The sequence below is a fragment of the Myotis nattereri genome (genome assembly GCF_964212035.1).
Source record: "Myotis nattereri genome assembly, chromosome: 4".
In the NCBI taxonomy this organism is placed as follows: Eukaryota; Metazoa; Chordata; class Mammalia; order Chiroptera; family Vespertilionidae; genus Myotis; species Myotis nattereri.
Window position 1 is genome coordinate 103,262,150 of NC_138079.1, and position 25,545 is coordinate 103,287,694.

The 25,545-nt window shown below is 44.5% G+C and overlaps 1 protein-coding gene and 1 pseudogene across 3 annotated transcripts in view; one reads left to right on the forward strand and one right to left on the reverse strand.

Annotated features, from left to right (window-relative positions):
• The window catches only part of RAB11FIP3 (RAB11 family interacting protein 3), a 107,286-nt gene that overhangs the window by 61,175 nt on the left and 20,566 nt on the right, over positions 1 to 25,545 (reverse strand). The window lies entirely within an intron of this gene.
• Positions 3,761 to 3,999, forward strand: LOC308518298 (CDC42 small effector protein 1-like; annotated as a pseudogene). Its single transcript has one exon. The product of its transcript is annotated as a CDC42 small effector protein 1-like (transcript).

Genomic DNA, 25,545 nt, shown 5'->3' on the forward strand with positions numbered 1-25,545 from the left:
GGGATGGCTGCAACAACAGGGGACCATGGGCAGGCGGCTTTGCCCAGGCTGCAGGCACAGGCGCCCAGGGCCGCGGGGCACGCGGCTTGTCCCTCTCCCGGGCCGCAGCCCCAGCCGCTGGCACCTGGGACCGCAGGATGGGCGGCTTGTCCCTCTTCCGGGCCACAGCCTAGCTGGTCCCCATTCCTGTCTCCCCAGTGTTGAGTGTCTGAGCCATGATGGCATGAGGGCATGATGACCATTTGCATATTAGCTCTTTATTATATAGGATGATACTTGGCTATCTGGGTAAATATTATATTACTTCTTAAAAGAATGTCTGTGTAAAATGGTAGTGATATCTTCTCATTTCAAATCCTCCCTTCACAACTATTGATGCTTTGAATTTATATCTCCTCTGTTTGTAACTGGTTGTCTTCCTTTCTTGGGCTAAGTAAACTTTTCCTTACTGTATTAATTTCCTATTGCTGCTACTATAACAAGTTACCACAAACTTAGTAGCATAAAATAACAGAAATGTATTCTCTGCAGGTCAGGAGGTCAGAGTCTGAAATGAATCTTACAGGCTAAAGTCAAGGAGTCAGGAGGCTGGTTTCTACTGGAGGCTTTAGGGGAGAATCCATTCCCCCATCTTCCAGGTGCCAGCGTTCCTTGACTCATGGCAGCAATACACTAATCTCTGTGTCCATAGTTACATTCCCATCTCCTCCTGTGTCATCAAATTTCCTCTGCCTCCTTCTTATAAGGACCCTTGGGATTGCATTTATGGCCCACCAGGATACCACAACTCAAAATCCTTAGTTTAATCACACTCGCAAAAAAAGTCCCTTTTGCCATATAAAGTAACATTCACAGTTCCAGAGATTGCAACCTAGAAGGAGGCATTATCAGCCTACCACACCCACCTTGCTTTTTTACAAATAAGTCTTTTTTCCACTCTATTGTTTTAAGTCAATTCACTGTGTTTTTTAAACAAACTCAGCATATCTGATGCTGATTTTAAACCTTTATTCTCACCCTTTTTGGGAAACCACTGACATGTTCATATTGTTCACATTAATCAGGCCCGGGTTTTGAGCATGACTCTAAATAAACTTTGGTAATAAGGTACATATAGAATTTTAGGTTAGGCTTTGATGAACATCAGTTATGTTAACTTACATCTGATGTCATAAATATGTACTTTTTCCTGGGCTAATCTTCAGGTGGAGGATTTCTTTTTTTCTAGAAAATGTTTCTGAGTCCTAGCCAGTTTGGCTCGGTGGATAGAGCGTCAGCCTGCGGACTGAAGGGTTCCAAGTTCGATTCCGGTCAAGGGCATGTGTACCTTGGTTGCGGGCACATCCCCAGTAGGGGGTGTGCAGGAGGCAGCTGATCGATGTTTTGCTCTCATCGATGTTTCTAACTCTATCTCTCTCCCTTCCTCTCTGTAAAAAATCAATAAAATATATATTTTTTAAAAAGAAAATGTTTCTGAAAAAATAATGACTTGCACAGAGAAAATGGTTCATTCTATGAAACAACCTTTAAATACATATCTGTTATTGAATATTCTTGCACTTTGTAAATACAGTATATCTAAAATATTTAGGAAAAACCTGGAATATTATACCATTTTGCTCATTGCTGCACCCAAGGGCAAGAATAGTGTTACCGAACTCACTTGGTCTATTAAAAAACGAGATGTGGTTGTCACAAGGTAGCTTTATTTACTTGTAGCAAGAAAAGGACGATTCATATCCAAAGCTCTGCCTCCCCGAAGGGAGACTTAGCCATTCCTTATATGTACTATTTGATTTCTTCTTTGCAGTTCGCTATACTTATCAGGCTGGGTTCCTATACAGCTTATTCTGTTTACAGCTGCTCTGCAAATCATTGTGCTACATTTTAGCATAGCATTTAGAATAAGAATGGCCCAGACCTTGAGACCCTTGTCCTACCTAACAATAGTGCCTGGTCCACAAGAGGTGCTCAGTAAACATTTACTCGGTAAACATTTGCTTCACTTGGACAACCAATTTCTGAAAGGAGTGATCCATCACCATGATAAGAAGCTGGAAGCAACAACGGGAGGCTGGTCCAGGGAAGTCAGTTTATCCCTACAATGGGACTGCATCCGGCCAATAAAACCATGCCTTGGCAGAACACCTGCCTCTCCTGAAGCTGTCTGCTGCCTGGAGTGGATTTTAATGTCCCCCTTATATGGTAACAGATCCCCACCTCCCCACTGGGAAACCCAACACCCTCTTGGATCCTATGCTCTCCCTCAAGAAAAAGTCTCTCTCTCTCCTTTGGTGGAATGGAACCCCAGTGCTGCCATGCGGAGACAGCCTGCCTAAGAAAGATACCAACCACAGAAGTCCAGGCTCATAATGGTGCCTCCAGGCTAAGATTTAATGAGGCTGGTGCAGAATGCTCACAACAAGATCTGCCATGTCATGCGTTGTCACTAAAAATAAGCTCTTGCACAATTACAAGTAAGCCATGGCACAAATAGTCATTTTGTTTCCTGGGAGGGTATATACAAGCACAGAAAAGAACTGGGAAGGTACACACACACACATTTCAGTGCTCTCTAGCAGGCATGGATCCTGGAAACATGGCAAAGCTGCTGATTTGAATATGCTTACTTTACTAAATAAGAACTTTACCAAGTAACAGCTACTTATGCCATTTGAAACAGATAAACTCACTGTAGTAAGGTACCTAACTGCCCACTGTCCCCACTCTGATCTCTGTGTGCTCCAGACACTTGAGAACCCGAAGCTCTTTCCCTTGTGCCTTTAGCTCTTTCCTGGGTAAATCTGAAGGCACAAATTCACAAACAACACAGATATGTCATTATGTGATTTTTTTTAAAAGACATATTTTTTAAAATTACGTTTTAATTGACTTTAGAGAGGAAAGGAGAAGGAGAGAGAAACATCAACTGGCTGCTTCCTACACGCCCTTTACTGGGGATCAAGCCCGCATCCCAGACATGTGCTCTGACCAGGATTCAAACCGTTGACCTCTTGGTACATGGGCCAATGCTCAACCCAATTGTGCCACACTAGCGAGCGCCATTATGTGATTTAAAACTTAAAATCATTCTGCCTTAAAACAAAAGCTTTGTTGCCCTGACCGGTTTGGCTCAGTGGATAGAGTGTTGGCCTGCGGACTCAAGGGTCCCAGGTTCAATTCTGGCCGGGGGCATGTACCTTGGTTGTGGGCACATACCCAGTAGGGAGTGTGCAGGATGCAGCTGATCGATGTTTCTCTTTCTCATCGATGTTTCTAACTCTCTATCCCTCTCCCTTCCTCTCTGTAAAAAAATCAATAAAATATATATATATAAAAAAAAAAAAAAAAGCTTTGAGAATCACGTCACCGCCGTTTCCGCCCTCGGCCAGCCTCACCTCTCTCTGCCGAAGAGCGAGCCCAGGACCCCACACTGGCGGGCACCGAGCAGGAGCCCCCAAGCAGCTCTAGCCAGGTGCCTCGATGCCGGAGCCGAGCAGGGTGCCAGGCCTGAGGAAGAGAACCGTGCGCTTGCCAGCCCACCTCACTCCCTGGCCCTGCTGGTTTCTCAGGGTCTGAGACACGGGCCTTTCCTGCCCAGCTGAGGTTCCGAGGACTCTCCTTTCTCTAGCCCCGTCCTGCAGCGTGAACCCAGGGTGTTGCGACACCTGAAGGGAGTGAGGAGTGGGCGGTCAAGGCACCAGGGCAAGAACCCTCTGGGGCCTTGGGCAGCAGAGTGAAACTGGAACCATCAGGGAACATGAGTGAATTTTGGCACAAACTGGGCTGCTGTGTGGTGGAGAAACCCCAGCCGAAGAAGAGGAGACGGATCGATCCGACCATGACTGGGGAACCAATGAATTCTGTCCACCTGACTCACATTGGCTCTGGGGAGATGGGGGCCGGAGATGGACTTGCCATGTCCATCTTGTCGTTCAGGAGCAGATGAGATCCAAGGGAAACCGAGACAGGCCATGGAGCAATTCTAGGGGCTTGTAGCTCCAACAGGAATGTTTTTGCTGTCTGAAGTCTCCACTCTGTGCCCAGCCCAGAAGAGATGCTGCCTCCACCAGATCCTCCGAGAACCAGTGTCCTCAAGGCCCCCTTTTTTCCTTATCTGCCTGATAGTGCCTCAAAAGTCTTGGGGGCTGGACTCCCCCCTCCCTCCTCTGGCTGTAGCCCCTCCTGGAGATGGGGTCAAGGCAGCAGGACTGACCAAGTAACTACTGGTTGGCCAGAGGAGCTCAGCTGAAGCCCTGGACACTCTCAGATCTGAAATGGGAGTTTCTGGAAACCTGGAATAAGTTCCCTCCTCCTGAATGACAGTCTGGGTGCTACCTGTTTTTAATCTATTAGCCTGAACTCCTTAAATGGCAGGTGGGTGAGGTTACCAAGCTGGAGCTGGCTTTGCTGAGAGCTCCCTACCTCTCTGCCCTTCTCCTTCCTTCTGGAATGAACTGAAGCAAACCTCAAGCAGGGCTGGAAGGGTGACCACTGCCTAGTCGACTCTCTTTAAATCTCAGACCTTAAGCTCACAGCCCTTCAATATCTCTGCCAATACCAGCGTCTTTCTCTAGTTAGGCCTCTAACCCTGTTTCTGTAGCATTGCTAGCTCCCCAGTATCTTTCCTTTTTAAAAATTAATTAAAAAGTAAATTAAAAAAAAAAAGCTTTGAGCTATATGAAGCAGCAGCACCATGTGAACACATCTTCACGCTCTGGAGTGCTCAGGAGCCATCTTAACAAAGACATCTTTTGAAAGACATGTCCAGACACTGGCCCACAGCAGCAGAGCTCCCATCTGCAACTGGCCCTGCAGGTGTACTGAGCCCCTACAACGCAAGCAAGCCTAGTGAGCAGTATTGAATGGCACTCGGGAAAGACACCTGCCAAGTGTCACTCTAAGTCAGTGATGGCGAACCCTTTGAGCTCGGCGTGTCAGCATTTTGAAAACCCTAACTTAACTCTGGTGCCGTGTCACATATAGAAATTTTTTTGATATTTGCAACCATAGTAAAACAAAGACATATTTTTTCTATTTATTTTTTATATTTAAATGCCATTTAACAAAGAAAAATCAACCAAAAAAATGAGTTCGCGTGTCATAAGTTCACCATCACTGCTCTAAGTCCTTCTGAAGGAAACATCCTCTATGAAGGAGAGCCTACCCTACAAAGTCATCACCAGAAACAAAGCAAACTTTGATGCCCCTGACCATGAGTGGGGCCATTGTTTTGCTTCACTTGGAAAACCAACTTCTGATATGCACCACAGAGGCAGAGACACCTGCTTAGGAAACAAAGAGATGAAAAGGCAAAAGCATCCTCACCTGCAAGTCCAGAATCACCAGAAAGACCAATACTCCTACCCCCAATTATCATTAGGATGCAATTCCCCCAACTACCATCCTGCACCATGGTCTCTGCACCTAGAACTAGTCCTTATCCCCACCGGCGCCACCCCAAGCATGCAGGAGCTTGTACCTAAGCCTCAGGACTCATCCAAAGGACACCTTTCCTTGGTAGGCTTCTAGGTGCACGTGTCGTAATGTTCCATTTGCTCATCTGCCTCCCAGGCAAGGACCAGGCCTGTCCTGTCCACCTCTGGGAGCCTGTACCTGGACCAAGGTGATACAAGTAACAGCCTGATGAACACACAGCTGGGAAGGAATGGATGAGTGCCTAGGAGACAGGTTTTATTCTGAGGCTCCCTCAGGACTTCTGGCAGAAACTATCTCTCCATAGCGAACCCAGCACAGGAGCCAACAGTTAACTGGATTCAGGCTTCTCATTAGCCACCTGAGTGGGAACGACACCCCTCAGCTCTCATTCCCGGACACCAGAGGAGATCAGAAAGAATCACATGTCTACTTCATGGTTGCTTTTTCTTTATGTTCTTTTGAGATTTGGTTTAAATCTAAAAAGTGACAGTTCCTAGATTAGGATAGTACCTAGGACCCAAGCTTGAGAGGACTAAAAAATTCCAGCTCTAAAATTCTGCGCTTTATTAAAACCTTTGTGTATCAGACCAACACTGCTGAATAAAGTTAACTGTAGAACTGGCCTAATGTCTATGATTATCATAATTTTTTTATTATCAAAAAGATCACTCAACAGTGGAAAAAATGTTAAGTCGAAACAAAATGAAAATTCTTCAGGCTCTCATTCTGTCCAACATCATCCTGGTTTTCTCTGCTTTCATCCTCTGCACTTTGCTCTTTAAAAGCAGAATGTTATCCGTGGCTGGTGAGGCTCAGCTGGTTGAGCATTGTCCTGTGCACTGTAAGGTCGCTGGTCCCATTCCCAGTGGAGAACATGCCCATGTTGTGGGTTTGGTCCCCAGTGGGGGTGTGTACAGGAGGCAGCCAATCAATGTTTCTCTCTCTCTCTCTCCTCTCTTGCTAAAAAAATCAATTAAAGCTGTAGCCAGTTTGGCTCAGTGGATAGAGCGTCAGCCTGCGGACTGAAAGGTCCTAGGTTCGATTCCGGTCAAGGGCATGTACCTTGGTTGCGGGCACATCCCCAGTGGGGAGTGTGCAGGAGGCGGCTGATCGATGTTTCTCTCTCATCGATGTTTCTAACTCTCAATCTCTCTCCCTTCCTCTCTGTAAAAAATCAATAAAATATATTTTTTTTAAAATAAAATAAAATAAAAAAATCAATTAAAAACTAAATAAATAAAAGCAGAATGTTAAACCAAAACAAACAGTATTTATTCCTAATTTAATGGCATAGGATGGCATATATCTGAAACAAGAAAGAAAACCACAAAAGAAAGGAACTCTACAGAAACTCATAACATTTAAAGGCTCCACAATATTTTATTTTATTTTTTTTTAAAATATATTTTATTGATTTTTCACAGAGAGGAAGGGAGAGAGATAGAGTTAGAAACATCGATGAGAGAGAAACATCAATCAGCTGCCTCTTGCACATCCCCCACCGGGGATGTGCCCGCAACCCAGGTACATGCCCTTGACCGGAATCGAACCCGGGACCTCTCAGTCCGCAGGCTGAAGCTCTATCCACTGAGCCAAACCGGTTTCGGCGAAGGCTCCACAATATTTTAGAGGCTGCCTGAGCTGACCCTCACATCACAGGTTAAGAAATGGAGGTCTCATGCCAGGTCAGTGTGGCTCAATGGTTGAGTGTTGACCTGTGAACCATGGTTCAATTCCCAGTCTGGGCACATGCCCGGGTTGCGACTAGATCCCCAATGTGGGGCGTGCAGGAAGCAGTTGACCAATGATTCTCTCTCATCATTGGTGTTTCTATTTTTCTCTCTCTCCCTCTCTCAAATCAATAAAAATATATTTTTTAAAAAAATGGAGGTCTCAGGCCAGGTAACACTCATGTTATGACACAAAAGATACACATGCACAAAAGTACTTATTCACTAACATCTAGAGAAACTTCAGCTCAAATACACTCACAAGAAAAAGGCAAATTAAAGCTACAATGATATACCATTTTTCCTTTATCAAGTTGGCAATACTTTTCTAAATACTTTTCTTTTAAAATCCTTTAAAATCTATATATCTATTCCCCCTGCAATTTCATTTTTAAGACTTTAACCTAAGGAAATAATAAAGATTGTGCAGGAAGATTCAATAAAGCTTATTATAGCAGTAGAAAAGTGAAAACCTAAAATACCAAAGACAGAGAATTAATCAAATAAATTCTAGCACATTCATTCATATAAAGAAAAACTAGCCATAAAAATCGTGTTGTAAATGGAGGGATCTGGAGAGTATTGTGCTAAGTGAAATAAGCCAGTCAGAGAAAGACAAGTATCACAGGATCTCACTTATATATGAAATTTAATGAATAAAATAAACTGACAAACAAAACAGACCCAGAAACACTGAAGCATGCAACAAACAGGTATTTCGGGGGTAGGGTATTAACCAAAGAACTTATATGCATATATGCATGACCATGGACACAGACAATAGTGTGGCGAAGACCTGGGGAGGACGCTGGAGCAGAGTAGAGGCCTCACTAATTGGGAGAGGGGGGAAAGAGACATCTGTAATACTTTCAACAATAAAGAAATTTTTTTTAAAAAAAATCGTGTAGAAGTAGATATATTGACATTGAGAGAAAATGAAAATATATTGATTTGAAATAGGTTAAAATTGCAAACTAATTATGACGTTGGTTTTACCTCTCTTATATAAATAATAATTTAAAAGTCTAGAAGACTGAAAAGATTCACACAGCTGAATGGGATTTTTGTTTTCTCCTTTTTTGCATGTTTTATTTAAATGTGCATTTTCTGCCCTTGTTTTCTTTTTAAGTTTCTTTTATTGCTTTAATGACAATACCAACCAATGAGAACAAGTTCCTTTTATTTTTTAAGAATTTTATTGATTTGGGGGGGGGGGAGGGAGGAGGGAAGAGGGGTGGAGGGAGATGGGAGAAGGAAGAGGGGATAGGGGAGAGGGAAGAAACATTGGGACCTCCTCCTCCACACCTCCTACTGGAGATAAGCCAGGAATCAAACCAGCAACCTTTTGTTGCATAGGATGACACCCAACCAACTGAGCCATACCGGCCAGGGCAACAGATTCTTTTTTTTTTTTCCACTGACCTATGAACCAGGCGGTCATGGCTCAATTCCCAGTCATGGCACATGCCTAGGTTCCGAGCTTGAGCCCTAGTGTGGGGAGTGCAGGAGGCAGCCAATAGATGATTCTCTCTCATCACTGATGTTTCTCTCTCTCTCTCCCTCTCCCTTCCTCTCTGAAATCAACAGAAATATATATTTTTTAAATGCAACCTTGTTTTTCTTAGATTTTAGTAAAGTAAACCAACCCACCCAATGCTGGGATGAAACAGAACTTTTTTAAACAAGTGAGAGAAGAAGGTGAGAGAGAGGGGTGGGAGAAGAAAGGAAGAGGGGGAGGGGAGCAAACACTGTGGAGGTAGCTGCTCCAGCATGGTCTCTCCTTACTCTTCTTACTCTCCTGGAGAATCACACCTGACAGGAAAGACTATCCACCTTTGTGTTCACAGAGCCACCTGATGAAGCTGCCGAGTGGAACTTGAGCTCCTGCCCACAAAGGGCCACTCATGGGTGCTGCCTTTGAAACCCAAGCATGATGTAACACCATCCCTGTGCTTCTGGGCAGCAAACAAGGCCTCTCCGTCAGAAAACAGCCCAACAATACCGAAAAAAACTCAGCTTCTACTTAACTATCGCTTAGTGCCGCTGTAGAAGCAGAATCCATAGAAGCATCCAATGGAAGTGAGACAGAGCTGAACAGGAGAGAGAGAGAGAGAGCCGCTCATGAACACAGCCCAGGGCAGTCGTCCATACCTTTGCAAATATCCACGGCCTTCATGAGAATTATCACAGGCTCCAAAATGAAAGAGAAAAAAGTACTTTTGTATCAAAGCATGTGCACCACACCTACCCTGTCCTTCACACGGACTGAGCCTAAGCCTGGCAGGGGTCAGGACAGCACAGTGACAATCACAAAGGAAGCCTGTGCCCAAGCAGCAACTTTTAAGCCTGACCACAAAACAAACTTTACGTTTCCTGATTTTGCCCTAGTCAGTGTTGCTCAGTGGTTAAGAGTGCCGGCTGCACACCGAAGGGTCTCAGATTCGATTCGCAGTCAATGGCACATACCTGGGTTGCAGGTTGGCTCCTCAACACCAGTTAGGGGTCAAGGTGCACACAGAAGGCAACTGGTCGAGTTGTCTCTCTCTCTCACACATCAATGTTTCTCTCCCTCCCTCTATTTCTCTCTCTCTCTCTCTCTCTCTCCTCTCTCTCTCTCTCTCTCTCTCTCCCCCTCACCCTTCCTCCCTTGTACACACTCTCTGAAAAGCAATGGGAAAAGTATCCTCAGGTGAGGATTAGAAAAGAAAAAAAAGTTTACTGATTACTTACTGGCAACAAAGGCCCCACTGACTCACCCAGGCTAGCAAGGGCCCACAGACCACCTAATACACAGCTCTGGGGCTTTTCCCCGAAAGGGCAGCACCCCGAAGTTGAAAACAATCGGACTTTGGGTTTGACAGTTCCAGGTTCAAATGCAGCGTCTCTCACCAACTGTCTTTCTGGCCTTCTCAGAGCTGTTCCTCAACAAGCTTCCTAGGCTAAGGTGATGTTACTTGCCCACAACACAGTCTACACCAAGACCCACAAACAAGGCACCCAAACCTGCTGTAAGTTCACGTGCTCCCACCTGTGTGAGGACAAAGGCTATCCTCCTCATCAAAGTTCTCAACTTCCCAGAGTGCAGAACGAGGTTTCCTGCTCTCTTCCTGGACCCGCCTCCTGGGTCTGACGGAACCGATCTTCAGCACAGCTCTGTGGTAATGCTGTGTGCAGCCTGGGTCAAGAAGCACTGCTTTGGGGAACACTGCTCGGGAACTAGTTAGGAATGCCCCACCCAGAACTTGCTAGAAGAGAAACCTGCTGATGAGACCTAGCACTGGTTTTAATAAACCCTCCAGGCGGTGTGATGCCTCTGGAGCTCGAGAACCTGTGAAGTGCAGGGAGGAGTAGAGGTCCAGTAACTGCATGTAACACCCCCAAACTCCCCCGGGACACCCACACGCAGAAATATTAACCCACTTCAAAAATCAGTCATTTAGGGAACCTCCTATTTCACAGGTTGTGAGTATGAACCTGGGTTCTTCCTTCTTTAAATACACAAGTCAAGGGTACATGCCTGAACATCAGTCACTCAAAACCTGTGTTATTACATCATAGGAAGAGAGAATGAGACCTGAGCATGGGGACACGTGTGTGTGTGTTTGCTGAATGGTGGAAAAAAGCAGCGCAGGGCAAAGCGTATTGGCCTACTGGGTAGCAGCACTGACTGTGGGGTCCCACCTCACATTAGGGTTCATGCACATAAAATCAGCTTATGGAGGAAACTATAGAATATCAGGCACAGGGGTCGTTTTATTACTATTACAGGACATTTCAAATACCTGATTTATTTTCATCACTTATCTACATGTGTGCATGAAACTAATCAGAAGCACTTTCTGGGGAGTAGTTGTGGAGAAGTAAATTTATCCCAAATAAGAACGCATTCTCATTGTTAATAGTGACTGGGGAAGATTTTATGTCCTATGGCATGCATTTCTGGAACATTTGTTTATTTATTTTAATAGTAAACAAATATGACTTTAGTTATCAGGAATATCAAAGACTGAAGAAAACGAATCCAAGTCACTTTCCTTCATTTTTAAAAAATGTTTTTATTGATTTTAGAGAGGAAGGGTGAGGGATAGAGAGTTAGAAACATTGATGAGAGAGAAACATCGATTAGCTGCCTCCTGCATACCCCCTACTGAGGATGTGCCCGCAACCAAGGCACATGCCCTTGACCAGAATCAAACCTGGGACCCTTCACTCCGCAGGCCGACGCTCTATCCACTGAGCCAAACCAGTTAGGGCTGACTCTTACTCTTTACAAAGCACGACCCAGAGTCAGAAAGAGTTTAATTATTTCACCTGCCTTATGCATCGCTCACAGCCACCTTTTAACTAGGTACCACTTATTTAGAGAGAAACCTAGAGCAGTTGAGGAACCTGTCAGGGCCCTTAGCCTAACTTAAAATAAACACCACCCTCTGCCACTCAGCCTCCCCCTCCTCAGCCTATTTGCAATCTCTATCCTGTGATTTCCACTCTGTTCCCCTGCTCCTCCCGCTGGCCCTCAAAGGTGCTTTTTCTAAGCTCTCCACTGGCAACTCTAGCTGAACACCATTGCTCAGTGCCAGCTGGTCCCAACACTACTCACCCTCTTTTCCTTGCTGACAGACTCTAATCCCGTTCAGGTCTTCCTTCCTTTAATTCAGCAAATACCTCGGAGTGCTACTACACTCCAGCCCACCAGGCACATTCATGGAGGGTGGGTGGGAATGGAGGCAGAGATGACAAATAGGAGAATAAATAAAACACAGAGTTTGCTAAGATAATGGTAAGTGCTAAGAAGAACAATAAAGTGGGCAAAGGGGAATGGAGAGTGTTGGAGGCAAGGGAGGCCCCAGTAGGGAAGCTGCCTATAGTCAGGCCAGGAAAGTGATCTTGACTGGTTTAACCCATGGTTCTCATACTCTACACCAGTAATGGCGAACCTATGACATGCGTGTCAGAGGTGACACGCGAACTCATTTTTTTGGTTGATTTTTCTTTGTTAAATGGGATTTAAATATATAAGATAAATATAAAAAACATGTCTTTGTTTTACTATGGTTGCAACTATCAAAAAATTTCTATATGTGACACGGCACCAGAGTTAAGTTAGGGTTTTTCAAAATGCTGACACGCCGAGCTCAAAAGGTTCGCCATCACTGCTCTACACGCTCCAGCATGAGTACTGCGTTTCTAACAAGCCCCAAGACAATGCTAATGTAACGGTGCTGCTGCTGCTGGTCCAAGGGCTCCACTTGAGAAAGTTCTGCTCAAGCCAACTGTGGCGCCTCCACCTCTTTGCAGGGACAGGCCTGAGGAGCCAACAAAGGGGAGGAGGGTCGGGGGCTTGGGGAGGACTGTAGAAGAGTTTCTTAAACAGAGACACAGGGAGAGGATTCTTTCTTCCTCGGGATGCTGGCTGCTACAGCCACAATCATGAAATCAGTGAGCTAGCATGCTGAGTAGCATAGACAAGGCCAGGTCTAAAGGACACTGTTAGAGTGTCACCTGCCTAGGGCTTGTCCTGTGTAAATGTTCTTCTTAATCCTTGGAGCCATTTACAGTCCAGCTTTCTGTTACTTTCTGCTGGACTCTCAGACTACATCTCCAGCCCAGACCTCTTCTCTGAGGTCCAAGCCCAGAGAACACTGAAAAGCCCATGGATATGTCCAGAAGGTCTACAATTGAGCTCCCACCTCCCCATCCCTCATCCCCACCCTCACCCACAACCATTCAGCCATGGGGGTCACATCATTATTGCCTCCCAGAGCTTATAGCTCCCTCTCAGTTCCATCTCCTTGAGCACCACTAAGTCCAAGTAGTCACCAGCCCTGCGCTTACCTCCTGACCAGTCTCCCCCATCTACTCCTGTCCTCCATAAACTGCGCCATCATTTGAAAAAATAAATCATAGAAGAACCAAGATGGCAGTTAGGTAAATGCCTATACTCACCACCTCCCACAACCACATCAAAATTGTAACTAAAATACAGTACACCCATGATTCAGAACTGCCTGAAAGCTGGCTGAATGGAAGTCCTACAGCTAGAGAAGTAAAGAAGAAAGCTTATTGAGACTGGTAGGAGGGGCTGAAGGAGCTGGTCCAACACCCACGTGAGCTGCATGTGTGCTCACGCGCTGCTTTGTCTCTGTGGAGGCCTCCGTGAGAAGCAAGGGGTCTCAGCCCCACACCAGCCCCCCAGCCCAGGATTCCAGAGCTGGGAAGAGAAGTCCCCATAACTACATGTTGTAAAATCCAGCGGAGATTGTGGCTGAGAGACACTGAGGCTGCTGGAGCCCCTGCTGTTACATTTAAAGGGCCAGGAGAGCCGAAACCGGTTTGGCTCAATGGATAGAGCATCGGCCTGCGGACTGAAAGGTCCCAGGTTCAATTCCGGTCAAGGGCATGTGCCTGGGTTGCGGGCACATCCCCAGTAAGAGATGTGCAAGAGGCAGCTGATCAATGTTTCTCTCTCATTGATGTTTCTAACTCTCTATCTCTCTCCCTTCCACTCTGTAAAAAATCAATAAAATATATTTAAAAAAAAAAAAAAAGGGCCAGGAAAGAAACCAAGATGGCAGCATAGGTAAACACCGGAAACTGCTGCCTCGCACAACCACTTCAAAACTACAACTAAAAGACAAAACAGACATCATCCAGAACCACAGGAAGGCTGGCTGAGTGGAAATTCTACAACTAGAAGGAAAGAGAAAAGCATACCGAGACTCAGAGGAGGTGTGGAAGTAAAGTGCAGAGGTACGGAGGCACGCGCACACACGTGTAAAGGGCTGGCAACGGAGGACACCGGTGTCTTTTTCTATCAGGAGGGAGTCTCAAGCTCCCGACGGCTCTGAACTCCAGTTCCAGGCGCGTCTCTGGGGACCCAGATGCATGCGGGGAGAAACTGGACTGTCTGGCAGTGGGCGGAACTCTAGGGCGGCTATCTCTCAGAGGTGCTTGCAGCAATTACCTCGGGACACTGAGACCCAGGGGCCTCTTAGGACAGGGCTGAGGATCAGCCATAGCTGTTTGCTCCACCCTGTTGATTCCCTGAGACCCCGCCCCACCCAAGCTGCTAGCAGAGGCTTTTACATATGAATGGGCTGGCCCTTTGAGATCTAAAATTACCTAACAAACTGCAGCTGGGTCAAAGAGACCCAGAACATCCAAAAGAAGGCCCAAGGCCCCACAGCAGCTTGCACTGCTTCACAGCTGGGCCTCATCTAAGCACCTCCAAACCCAAACAAGAAAGAGGAACCTGCAGACCTCTCCATAGCTCCTGCTGGGTTGACTCAGGAAGAGGCTAAATTAGCACCTCCTTAGAGATCCAAGTGCCAGTGTACCCAGTGGTCAGAGTGGGACCATACAGATTACAACTCCTCAGATCCATAAGGGACACACTCAGGGGGCAGACTCAGTGAGCACCAAAGCCCCACTGAAGCAAGTCTTGCCTCGTAAGGGTGTCTTCAGCACAGAAGTTCTCCCACTATAGACACAGCTGATTCTCACAGACAATTGGCCTGGAGGTCAATTCCTCCCAGTGATACCTACAACAATCAAGGCTTAACTACAACAAGACTGTGCACACAGCCCACAAAGGGGTGCACCAAGAGTGTCTACCTCGGGTAATTGGGGAGGCTGAGCCACTGGGCCCTATAGGACACCTAGCACACAAAGCCACTCTATCAACACAGGGAAGCATAAAAAATGAGGAGACAAAGAAACAGGTCACAAATGACAGAAATGGAGGAAAGCAAACTACTGGATATAGAGTTCACAGTTATAAGGTTTTTCAAGAATTTTCTAGAAACTGCTGATAAATTTAGTGAGACCCTCCAGGTTATGAAAAAGCATCAACTAGAAATTAAGCATACACTGACTGAAATAAAGAATAATATACAGAGATCCAACAGCAGACAAGAAGATCCCAAGAATCAAGTCAAAGATTTGCAATATGAAGAAGCAAAAAATACCCAACCGGAAAAGCAAAATGAAAAAAGAATCCAAAAATATGAATAAAGTGTAAGGAGCCTCTGGGACAACTTCAAGCGTACCAACATCCGAATTATAGGGGTGCCAGAAGATGAGAGAGAGCAAGATACTGAAAACCTATTTGAAGAAATAATGACAGAAAACTTCTCCTACCTGCTGAAAGAAATAGACTTACAACTCCAGGAAGCGCAGAGAACCCCAAACAAAAGGAAACCAAAGAGGACCACACCAAGACACATCATAATTAAAATGCCAAGAGCAAAAGACAAAGAGAGAATCTTAAAAACAGCAAGAGAAAGAAACTCAGTTACCTACAAGGGAGTACCCATACGACTGACAGCTGATTTCTCAACAGAAACCATGCAGGCCAGAAGGGAGTGGCAAGAAATATTCAAAGTGATGAATACCAAGAACCTACAACCAAGATTACTTTATCCAGCAAAGCTATCATTCAAAATTGAAGGTCAGATAAAGAGCTTCACTGATAATAAAAAGCTAAAGGAATTCATCACTACCAAACCAGTATTATATGAAATCCTGAAGGGGATTCTTTAAGAAGAGGTAGAAGAAAAAGGTAAAGATACAAATTATGAACAACAAATATGCATCTACCAACAAGTGAATCTAAAAATCAAGTGAATAAAAAGTCTGATGAACAGAGTAAACTGGTGAATACAATAGAATCAGGGGCATAGAAAGGGAGTGAACTGACAATTCTTGGGGGGGAAAGGGGTGTGGGGGGTTTGGGAAGAGACTGGACAAAAATCATACACCTATGGATGAGGACAGTGGGGGGGTAAGGGCAGAGGGTGGGGTGGAAACTGGGTGGAGGGGAGCTATGGGGGGAAAAAGAGGAACTGTAATAATCTGAACAATAAAGATTTAAATAAATAAATAAATAAATAAATAAAGGGCCAGCATACAAACTAGAACTCGGTATCTCTGAGCTCCAGCACCAGGCAGCTCTGGGGTCCAGACACATCTGAGGAGGAACTGGACTGTCTGGCAGCAGAGCAGAAACTTAAGGGTGGCTTTCTCGCAGACACGGGTGCTCACAAGGGTCATTGTTCCTGTACTGGGACCTCCCCTGATGCAGGGCTGACTGGTAGCCATAGTGAGTCTCAATCAGCCTGGAGGACACTGTTAGCTCTGCCCTGGGGATTCACTGAGACCCCAACGCATCCAATTTGCAGCCCTACCCAAGCTGTTTGCAGCAGTTTGTTCATATCAATGACCTGTCCTGGCTCAGGCTTCAGACTTTGCTAAAATCCCCCAAACAAACTGCAGCTGGTGATAGTGTGCCCCAAACCTATCAATAAAAGGCCCAAGGCCCAGCACTAGCACCAGCCTGTCTTGCTTCACAGCTGGGCCTCACCTCCTGCACAAATCTCCCGCTGTAGATGCAGCTGGTCCTCACAGCCAATTGGCCTGGAGGTCAACTCCTCCCAGAGACACTAACAACAATCAAGGCTGAACTACAAAACTAACACACAGCCCACACAGGGACATACCTAGAGTGCCCAGCTCAGGTGACTGGGGAGGCTGAGCCACTGGGCCCTACAGGACACCTACTACACAAAGCCACTCTTCCAATTCCAGGAGACATAATAGCTCCACCTAATACATAGAAACAAACACAGGGAAGCACCAAAATGCAGAGACAAAAAAACATGTCACAAATGAAAGAAATGGAAACAAGCAAACTATTGGATACAGAGTTCAAAACCAGGGTTATAAAGTTACTCAAGATCTTGATGAGACTTTTAAGGAATCTTACTGAGAATGCCAAAAGGCATGGGAAAAGACCACTCAGAAATTAAGCATACACTAACTGAATTAAAGACAATTTACAGAGAATCAACAGTAGAGGATTCTGAGAATCAAATCAACCATATGGAATATGAGGAAGCAAAAAACACTCCATCAGAGGAGCAAAAAGAAAAAAGAATCCAAAAATATGAATAAAGTGTAAGGAGCCTCTGGGACAACTTCAAGCATACCAGCATTTGCATTATGGGGGTACCAGAAGGCGGGGAAAGCAAGATATTGAAAACCTATTTGAAGAAATAATGACAGAAAACTTCCCCTACCTAACGAAAGAAACAGACTTACAAGTCCAGGAAGCACAAAGAGTCCCCAAACAAGAGGAACCCAAAGGGGCCCACACCAAGACACATCATAATTAAAATGCCAAGGGTTAAAGACAAAGAGAGAATCTTAAAAACAGCAAGAGAAAAACAGTTAGTTACCTACAAGGGAGCGCCCATATGACTGTCAGTTGATTTCTCAATAGAATCTTTGCGGGTCAGAAGGGAGTACCATAAAGTATTCAAAGTGATGAATAGTAAGGACCTACAACCAAGATTACTCTCCCAGCAAAGCTCTCATTTAGAATTGAGGGTCTGATAAAGAGCTTCATAAACAAGAAAAAGCTGAAGGAGTTCATCACCACCAAACCAGTATTATATGAAATATTAAAGGGTATTATTGGAGGAGGAGGAGGAGGAAGAGGAAGAGACAAAAAAAAATAACAATAAAATGGCAACAGATATATATCTATCACCACTCGAATCAACAAGAAATCTAATGAACAAAATAAACTGGTGAACAAAACAAAATCAGAGTCACGGAGGCATGGAACAGACTGACAAATAACAGAGGAGAGAGGGGAAGGAGGCTGGAAAGAGATTAACCAAAGATCTTACCTATGGGCACAGACAGTAGGGTGAAGGCCTGGGGAGGGGTAGGAACCAGGTAGAGGGAGGCAAAAATGGAGACATCTGTAATACTCTCAACAATAAAAAATTTTTAAACTAAAAAAGATAAATAAATCTTATTAACTATCCTTCTCTACTTACACTTTTTTGGTAAGTTTTTATTTTTCAATTACAGTTGACATACAATGTTATATTAGTTTCAGGTTATACATAACATAGTGATTAGACTTTATATAACTTATGAAGTGATCACTCCAATCAATCTAATACCCATCTGACAATTATTACAATATTGACTGTATTCCCTATGTTATATTTTATGTCACCATGATCATTTTGTAACTACCAACTTTTACTTCTTAATCCCTTCTCCTTTTTCATCTATCCCCTCTTAACCCCCCTCCCATCTGGCAACCATCAAAATGTTCTCTGTATCTCTGAGGTTGTTTCTGTTGTTTGCATGTTTATTTTGTTTTATAGATTCCACACAGAAGTGAAATCATTTAGCATTTGCCTTATTCTGTCTGACTTATTTCACTCAGCACAAGAGCCTTTAATATTCCATTGTATATATGTACCACTTCTTCTTTATCCATTTTTTTTTAAATATATTTTATTGATTTTTTACAGAGAGGAAGGGAGAGAGATAGAGAGTCAGAAACATCGATGAGAGAGAAACATCGATCAGCCGCCTCCTGCACATCCTCCCCTGGGGATGTGCCCGCAACCCAGGTACATGCCCTTGACCGGAATCGAACCTGGGACCCTTCAGTCCGCAGGCCGACGCTCTATCCACTGAGCCAAACCGGTTTTGGCTTCTTTATCCATTTTTTTAAAATCCTCACCCAAGGACATGTTCATTGATTTTTAGAGAGAGGGGAAAGGAGAGAGAAAAAATAATAATATATGTGAGAAAGAAATATCAATTGGTTTGCTTCCCACACACACCCCAACCGGGCCAGGGATCAAACCCGCAACCTAGGCATGTGCCCTCACTGGAATCGAACCTGCAACCTTTCGGTGTGCGGGACGATGCTCCAAACCAACTGAGCCACACCGGCCAAGGCTATCCATTCATATATTAATGGACACTTAGTTTGCTTCTACATCTTGACTATTGAAAATAATGCTGCAATGAACATATGGGTGCATATGTCTTTTTGAATTAGTGTTTTGGGTTTTTTTAGGTAAATACCCAGAAGATTTTTTAAAATAAATACCCAGGTAAGTTCTTTGGAATTGATGGGTCTTTCTTTGTCTATTATTATAGCCTTTGTTTTAAAGTTTATTTTGTCTGGTATAAGATTTGCTACCCCAGCATGTTTTTTTTCCCTTTTTCATGAAATATCTTTTTCCATCTCTTCACTTTGTGTGTGTCTTTTGATCTGAAGTGAGTTACTAAAACTCTTTAATGCCTTCTAACCACTCTGGTACTAAGGACCAACATTCCCAGTGTAGCCCTGTGATGTCTAGCCCATCATCTCCTCCAGCCTCACTGTTCCTCATCCTTCTCAAGTGCCCTATTTTTTCCCATTCAGGCCTCCCCATGGGTTGCACCTACACCTGGAATGCTCCTTACTCTCCCACCCTTTGCCTTACTAATTCTACTCAGCTTCAGAATGTCAGCTCAAAAGTTGCCTCAAAAAAAAAGAAAAAGAAAGCCCTGGCCAGTGTGGCTCAGTCTTTGGAGCGTCAGCCTGCACACCAAAGTGTCATAGGTTCTATTCCTGGTCAAGAGCACCTACTTGGGTTTCTGGTTCCAGGCCCGACCCGGTTCAGGCACATGCAGGAGGCAACCTATTGATGTGTCTCTCTCACATCGATATTTCTCTCTGTCTGTCAGTCTCTCTCTCTCTCTCTCCATTCCCCTCCCCACTCCCTTTCACTCTCTCTAAAAATCAATGGAAAAAATATCCTCGTGTGAGAATTAACAAAAGATGAATGAATGAATGAGTGAATGAATGGTTATTTCCCTGAGGGAAACTTTTCTAAGGAGGCCAGATTCCCTGTTACACAACTCAAGTAACCTCTGCTTTTCCTTCAGAGCACTCCTATCAGCTTGTACTTAATAATACAACCTTTGGTTTTTCTATACAACATTATGTTTTTACTTGTTTAGTTTTCTACAGACTAACAATAGTTTTTTTCTAGCCTGTATGCAGGAATCTCATTGTTCAGTACACACTCTTGGACTTCCATTGTTGTATACTAGTACTAGCTCCCCTTGTCACACAGGGGCTCCACCCGCCCACCCCCCACCCCCCCATGGTCCTGTGGGCCTAGTGTCCTGCTTTGGGTGCATCCCTGGTTGTCTTTTCTGATTTAGCCTTCTTGCCTAGGTTCCATGTCAGACAAAAGCCAGGCTTTTTTTTTTTCCAGGTACAACACCGATGTCCGTTCTGCTTCCTGTGCTTCACTGGATTGTCTGGCATCCCCTCTGAGTTTAATATCTTGAGCAAGGCCAGGAAATGGGTTAATCTCACTCCTACCTTAATAAACATCATCACGCACATTTGCTGAGTGAACAAATGAGAAGTGGCTGAGCTAGAAACAAAACCACGGTCTGTCTGATTCCAAAGCCCCAAGGACACCCTTTTGTTTCCTTTAATGTTACATATAACATCCGTTTTATGGATGGAAGTACAGCCCTTACATAACTGAATACAAAAGAACATGACATTCAGGACACCTGGCCAGAATACCATCACCTACAGCACCTATTCCTCAAAGGATTCGTTATGCACAGCAGCTCATCAGACATTCCGTTCCCTAGAGCTTCAAGCACCCACAAGAGCACTGCCCAGGGCCAGGCTCCTGCAAACTGGGCAGGGGAAGGAGATGCCTGGAGTTACTCAGTTTACAGCTTCAGGGATTATATTTTAGAGCCAGTAACAGGAAGCTCTTGCTGAAAAAATGAGGTATTTCCAGAAGCTCAGCCAAGGACTCCTGCCTCCTCCCTTTATTACCTACTCTGATGCCACAGAAAAGCTCTGAAATGCTAAGAACGGCTGGCTAAAGAGCTTCAAAATATCTACAACTTCAAAGCCCAAGACAGTGTCCTCAATGTTCCCAGCACAAAAATTAGGTCTTGCTAGAAGTTAGATACGTGAAAAGTAACCAGTATGGTTGGAGATATAGTGATATTACTCCTAGTAGAGAAGAACTGGACAAAATAAATGCCTAGCAACCATACTACATTAACATAATGAAATACTTCAGAGTTACAAAAAAACTAAGTTGAAAACTTTCACACACAAAATGCAAGAAGAGAAAAGCTAAACCAAATAATTTGTTGATACAGATTTCCTGCAGATTACATTTGGGTGAGAATAGAAAGGGGCAGCAACATCTGAGTCCCAGCCCTGCCAGCCCCAGTTCTGAGACACTAACAAGTCTTGCTGTACGGTATCACACAACAATGGTGGGGGCAGTGAGGAAAGTGCATAGGCAGATTCCTAAGCTAGTCTGACAAATACATGGATGGGGTGTTGAGGGAGAGGAGCTTAAAACAGTTAGTGGGGTGAACACATGAGTTTCTCTCCACTCCCTCCCTCCTGAAAGTCCACTGGGAAAATGCAGCCCCAATGTTCTGGAAGATGCCCAGGGATGGACAAGTGGAACTCAGAGCAAAGAGCACATAAATGTAAGATCCAGAGAGGGGGTGTCATACAATCCAGCAAAGCACAGGAAGCAGAACGGACATCGGTGTCGTACCTGGAAAAAAAAAAAAAAAGCCAGGTTGAGTGTCTGACATGGAACCTAGACAAGAAGGATAAATCAAAAAAGACACCCAGGGATGCACCCAAAGCAGGACACTGGGCCCAGAGGGCCATGGGGGGCGGGGGGGCGTGGAGAACCCCTGAGTGACAAAAGGAGCTAATACACAACAATGGAAGTCCAAGAGTGTGTGCTGAACAACGAGACTCCGCAGACAGGCTAGAAAGAACTATGGCTAGTCTGTAGAAAACTAAACAAGTAAAAACATAGTGTTGTATGGAAAAACCAAAGACTGCATTAGAAAGGAAAGGTAACCACAGCACACCTAACAGGTATGAAAAATATCTACAATCAAAATAGATAAATACGGGGAGAGAAACCAAGATGGCGGCATAGGTAAACACCGGAGTTTGCTGCCTCGAACAACCACTTCAAAAATACAACTAAGAGATGGAACGGACATCACCCAGAACCACAGGAAGGCTGGCTGAGGGGAAATTCTTCAACTAGAAGGAGAGAGAACTGCATACTGAGACTCAGAGGAGGCGCAGTGCAGAAAATACAAAGGTGCGGAGGTGCGCGCGGAGCGGGCTGGTGGCTGAGGGTGAGGTTGTCGTTTTCAATCAGGAGGGAGGCTCAGGCCCTGAGCTCCAGCTCCAGGCGAGTCTCTGGGGACCCAGACTCAAACGGGAGAAGCGGGACTGTCTGGCATCGGTCGGAGGGCGAGGGCAGCTTTCTCTCCGAGGTTTGCAGCGGTTGCTGGGACACTGAGAGGCAGAGCCTCTGGAGACAGGACTGAGAGCAGCCATAACTGCTTGCTCCGCCCACCCTGTTGATCCCGTGCTACTCGCCCCACCCAAGCCCTGCACAGAGCCATTTGCCAGATAGCCTCAGGCAAAGGCTAGATTAGCACCTCCCCAGAGGACAGAAGTTTTCCCACTGCAGACACAGCTGATTCTCACAGCCAGTTGGCCCGGAGGTCAAATCCCCCTAGTATTAACTACAACAATCAAGGCTTAACTACAACAAGACTGCGCACAAAGACCACTAGGGGGTGCACCAAGAAAGCATAAAAAATGCGAAGACAAAGAAACAGGACAAAATTGTCAATGGAGGATATTGAGTTCAGAACCACACTTTTAAGGTCTCTCAAGAACTGTCTAGAAGCCACCGATAAACTTATTGAGATCAACAAGAAATCTAATGAGACCCTCGATGTTGTGATAAAGAACCAACTAGAAATTAAGCATACACAGACTGAAATAACGAATATTATACAGACTCCCAACAGCAGACCAGAGGAGCGCAAGAATCAAGGTAAAGATTTGAAATGCGAAGAAGCAAAAAACACCCAACCAGAAAAGCAAAATGAAAAAAGAATCCGAAAATAAGAAGATAGCGTAAGGAGCCTCTGGGACAGCTTCAAACGTACCAACATCCGAATTATAGGTGTGCCAGAAGATGAGAGAGAGCAAGATATTGAAAACCTATTTGAAGAAATAATGACAGAAAACTTCCCCTTCCTGGTGAAAGAAATAGACTTACAACTCCAGGAAGCGCAGAGAACCCCAAACAAAAGGAATCCAAACAGGACCACACCAAGACACATCATAATTAAAATGCCAAGAGCAAAAGACAAAGAGAGAATCTTAAAAGCAGCAAGAGAAAGAAACTCAGTTACCTACTAAGGAATACCCATACGACTGTCAGCTGATTTCTCAACAGAAACTTTGCAGGCCAGAAGGGAGTGGCAAGAAATATTCAAAGTGATGAATGCCAAGAACCTACAACCAAGATTGCTGTATCCAGCAAAGCTATCATTCAGAATTGAAGGTCAGATAAAGAGCTTCACAGATAAGGAAAAGCTAAAGGAGTTCATCACCACCAAACCAGGATTATATGAAATGCTGAAAGGTATCCTTTAAGAAGAGGAAGAGGAAGAAAAAGGTAAAGATACAAATTATGAACGACAAATATGCATCTATCAACAAGTGAATCTAAGAATCAAGTGAATAAATAATCCGATGAACAGAATGAACTGGTGATTATAATAGAATCAGGGACATAGAAAGGGAATGGACTGACTATTCTTGGGGGGGAAAGGGGTGTGGGAGATGAGGGAAGAGATTGGACAAAAATCGTGCACCTATGGATGAGGACAGTGGGTGGGGAATGAGGGCGGAGGGTGGGGTGGGAACTAGAAGGAGGGGAGTTATGGGGGGAAAAAAGAGGAACAAATGTAATAATCTGAACAATAAAGATTAAATTAAAAAATAAATTAATAAATAAAACAAAATATATAAATACAGAATGTCTATTTAGGCAAGATTAGAATTAATTGTATTGAAAGAATGGAGGAGACAGAGAGAAATATGTGGGTGTACCTTCGACAAAAGAAACTCAACAGAAACTACCTAAAACTGGGGTGCAAGGGGGAACACTAGAAGGCAACAGCCAGGAGTCTGGAAGTGGGAAGTAAGGAGAGTATAACTACTCTTTGTTATATAACGTGTAGCTCACTATTTGATTTTTTTAAATTATACACATGATGCCGAAACCGGTTTGGCTCAGTGGATAGAGCGTCGGCCTGCGGACTGAAGGGTCCCAGGTTCGATTCCGGTCAAGGGCATGTACCTGGGTTGCGGGCACATCCCCAGTGGGGGATGTGCAGGAGGCGGCTGATCGATGTTTCTCTCTCATCGATGTTTCTGACTCTCTATCTCTCTCCCTTCTTCTCTGTAAAAAATCAATAAAATATATTTTTTAAAAAAAATTATACACATGATAAAAATTAAAATTAAACCAAAGTATAAAATTAAAATAAATAGCAAAAAGAGTGCAACAAGTTGAGGTCAGAGGGTAGCTGAGACATGTCAGAAAGAATAGGCCAAGGTGTGCTGCTTTCCCAGTTTGGGTCCTGGCTTTTCACCTGACCTTTCTACCACGACAGAAAGCAGGGAGGGCGGAGGGAAGCTCTGAGGCATTCTGAGGAGCCAGCAGAGTGGGTCCCAAGTAAACATTTATGAAATTAACGTGTCAGAATAAATACCACAGTGAGGGAAAGAGCGATGTTAAAATAAAATATGACGGGATGGGGGAAGAATCTTTAAAGAGATGCAAACATTTTCAAAATTTTCTAGAAAACTGGCTCTCTGAGTGACACACCAGGACCAACAACAGCAGCATCACCAGAAACTAATTAGAAACACACTTCTTAGCAAGCCTCACCTGAACCAGATAAATCAGACACTCTGGGGAGGGCCCAGAAGTCAGGTTTAAGGAGATCTCCAGGTGATTCTGAAGAGAGCCAGTGCGTGAGATCAGGTGACAGCGTGGTCCCTACAGTGGTGTAAAGCAGTCTCTCAGCAAGTGGTCTAGAGATCCCGAGGGAGCCTGGTGTCCCGGGGAGCAGGGTATCCACATCCATAACAAATTTCATAACATGCCAAGACATTCTTTCCTTTCTCTCATCTCACTCGCCCACAAATGTACAGTGGAGTTTCCACAGGTTACATGACACAATTGCTTGCAGAGGCAGATATAACAATCCATTCTCACCCAGCCTGTGTGACTCAGTAATTGAGCATCGACTCATGAACCAGAATGTCACTGGTTCAATTCCTGGTCAGGGCACATGCCTGGTTGTGGGCTTGATCCTGGGGTGTGTAGGAGGCAGCCTATTGACGTTGATGTTTCTCATCGATGTTTCTCATCGATGTTTCTATTTCTCTATCCCTCTCCCTTCCATGCTCTCTAGAAAACCAACAAAACACCTATTTAAAAAAAAAAAAACATAAAAAAAAAGAATCCAGCTCTCTTCAATTAAGCCAGACATTTAAGAGACTTGCAAAAATGTAAAACAATGCCACTCTTCTCACTATTTTAGAAAATAGTTATTTTGCATAAAAATGTCATTAATGTTAACATGTAATGATTTATTTTTATTGTTTTTAATT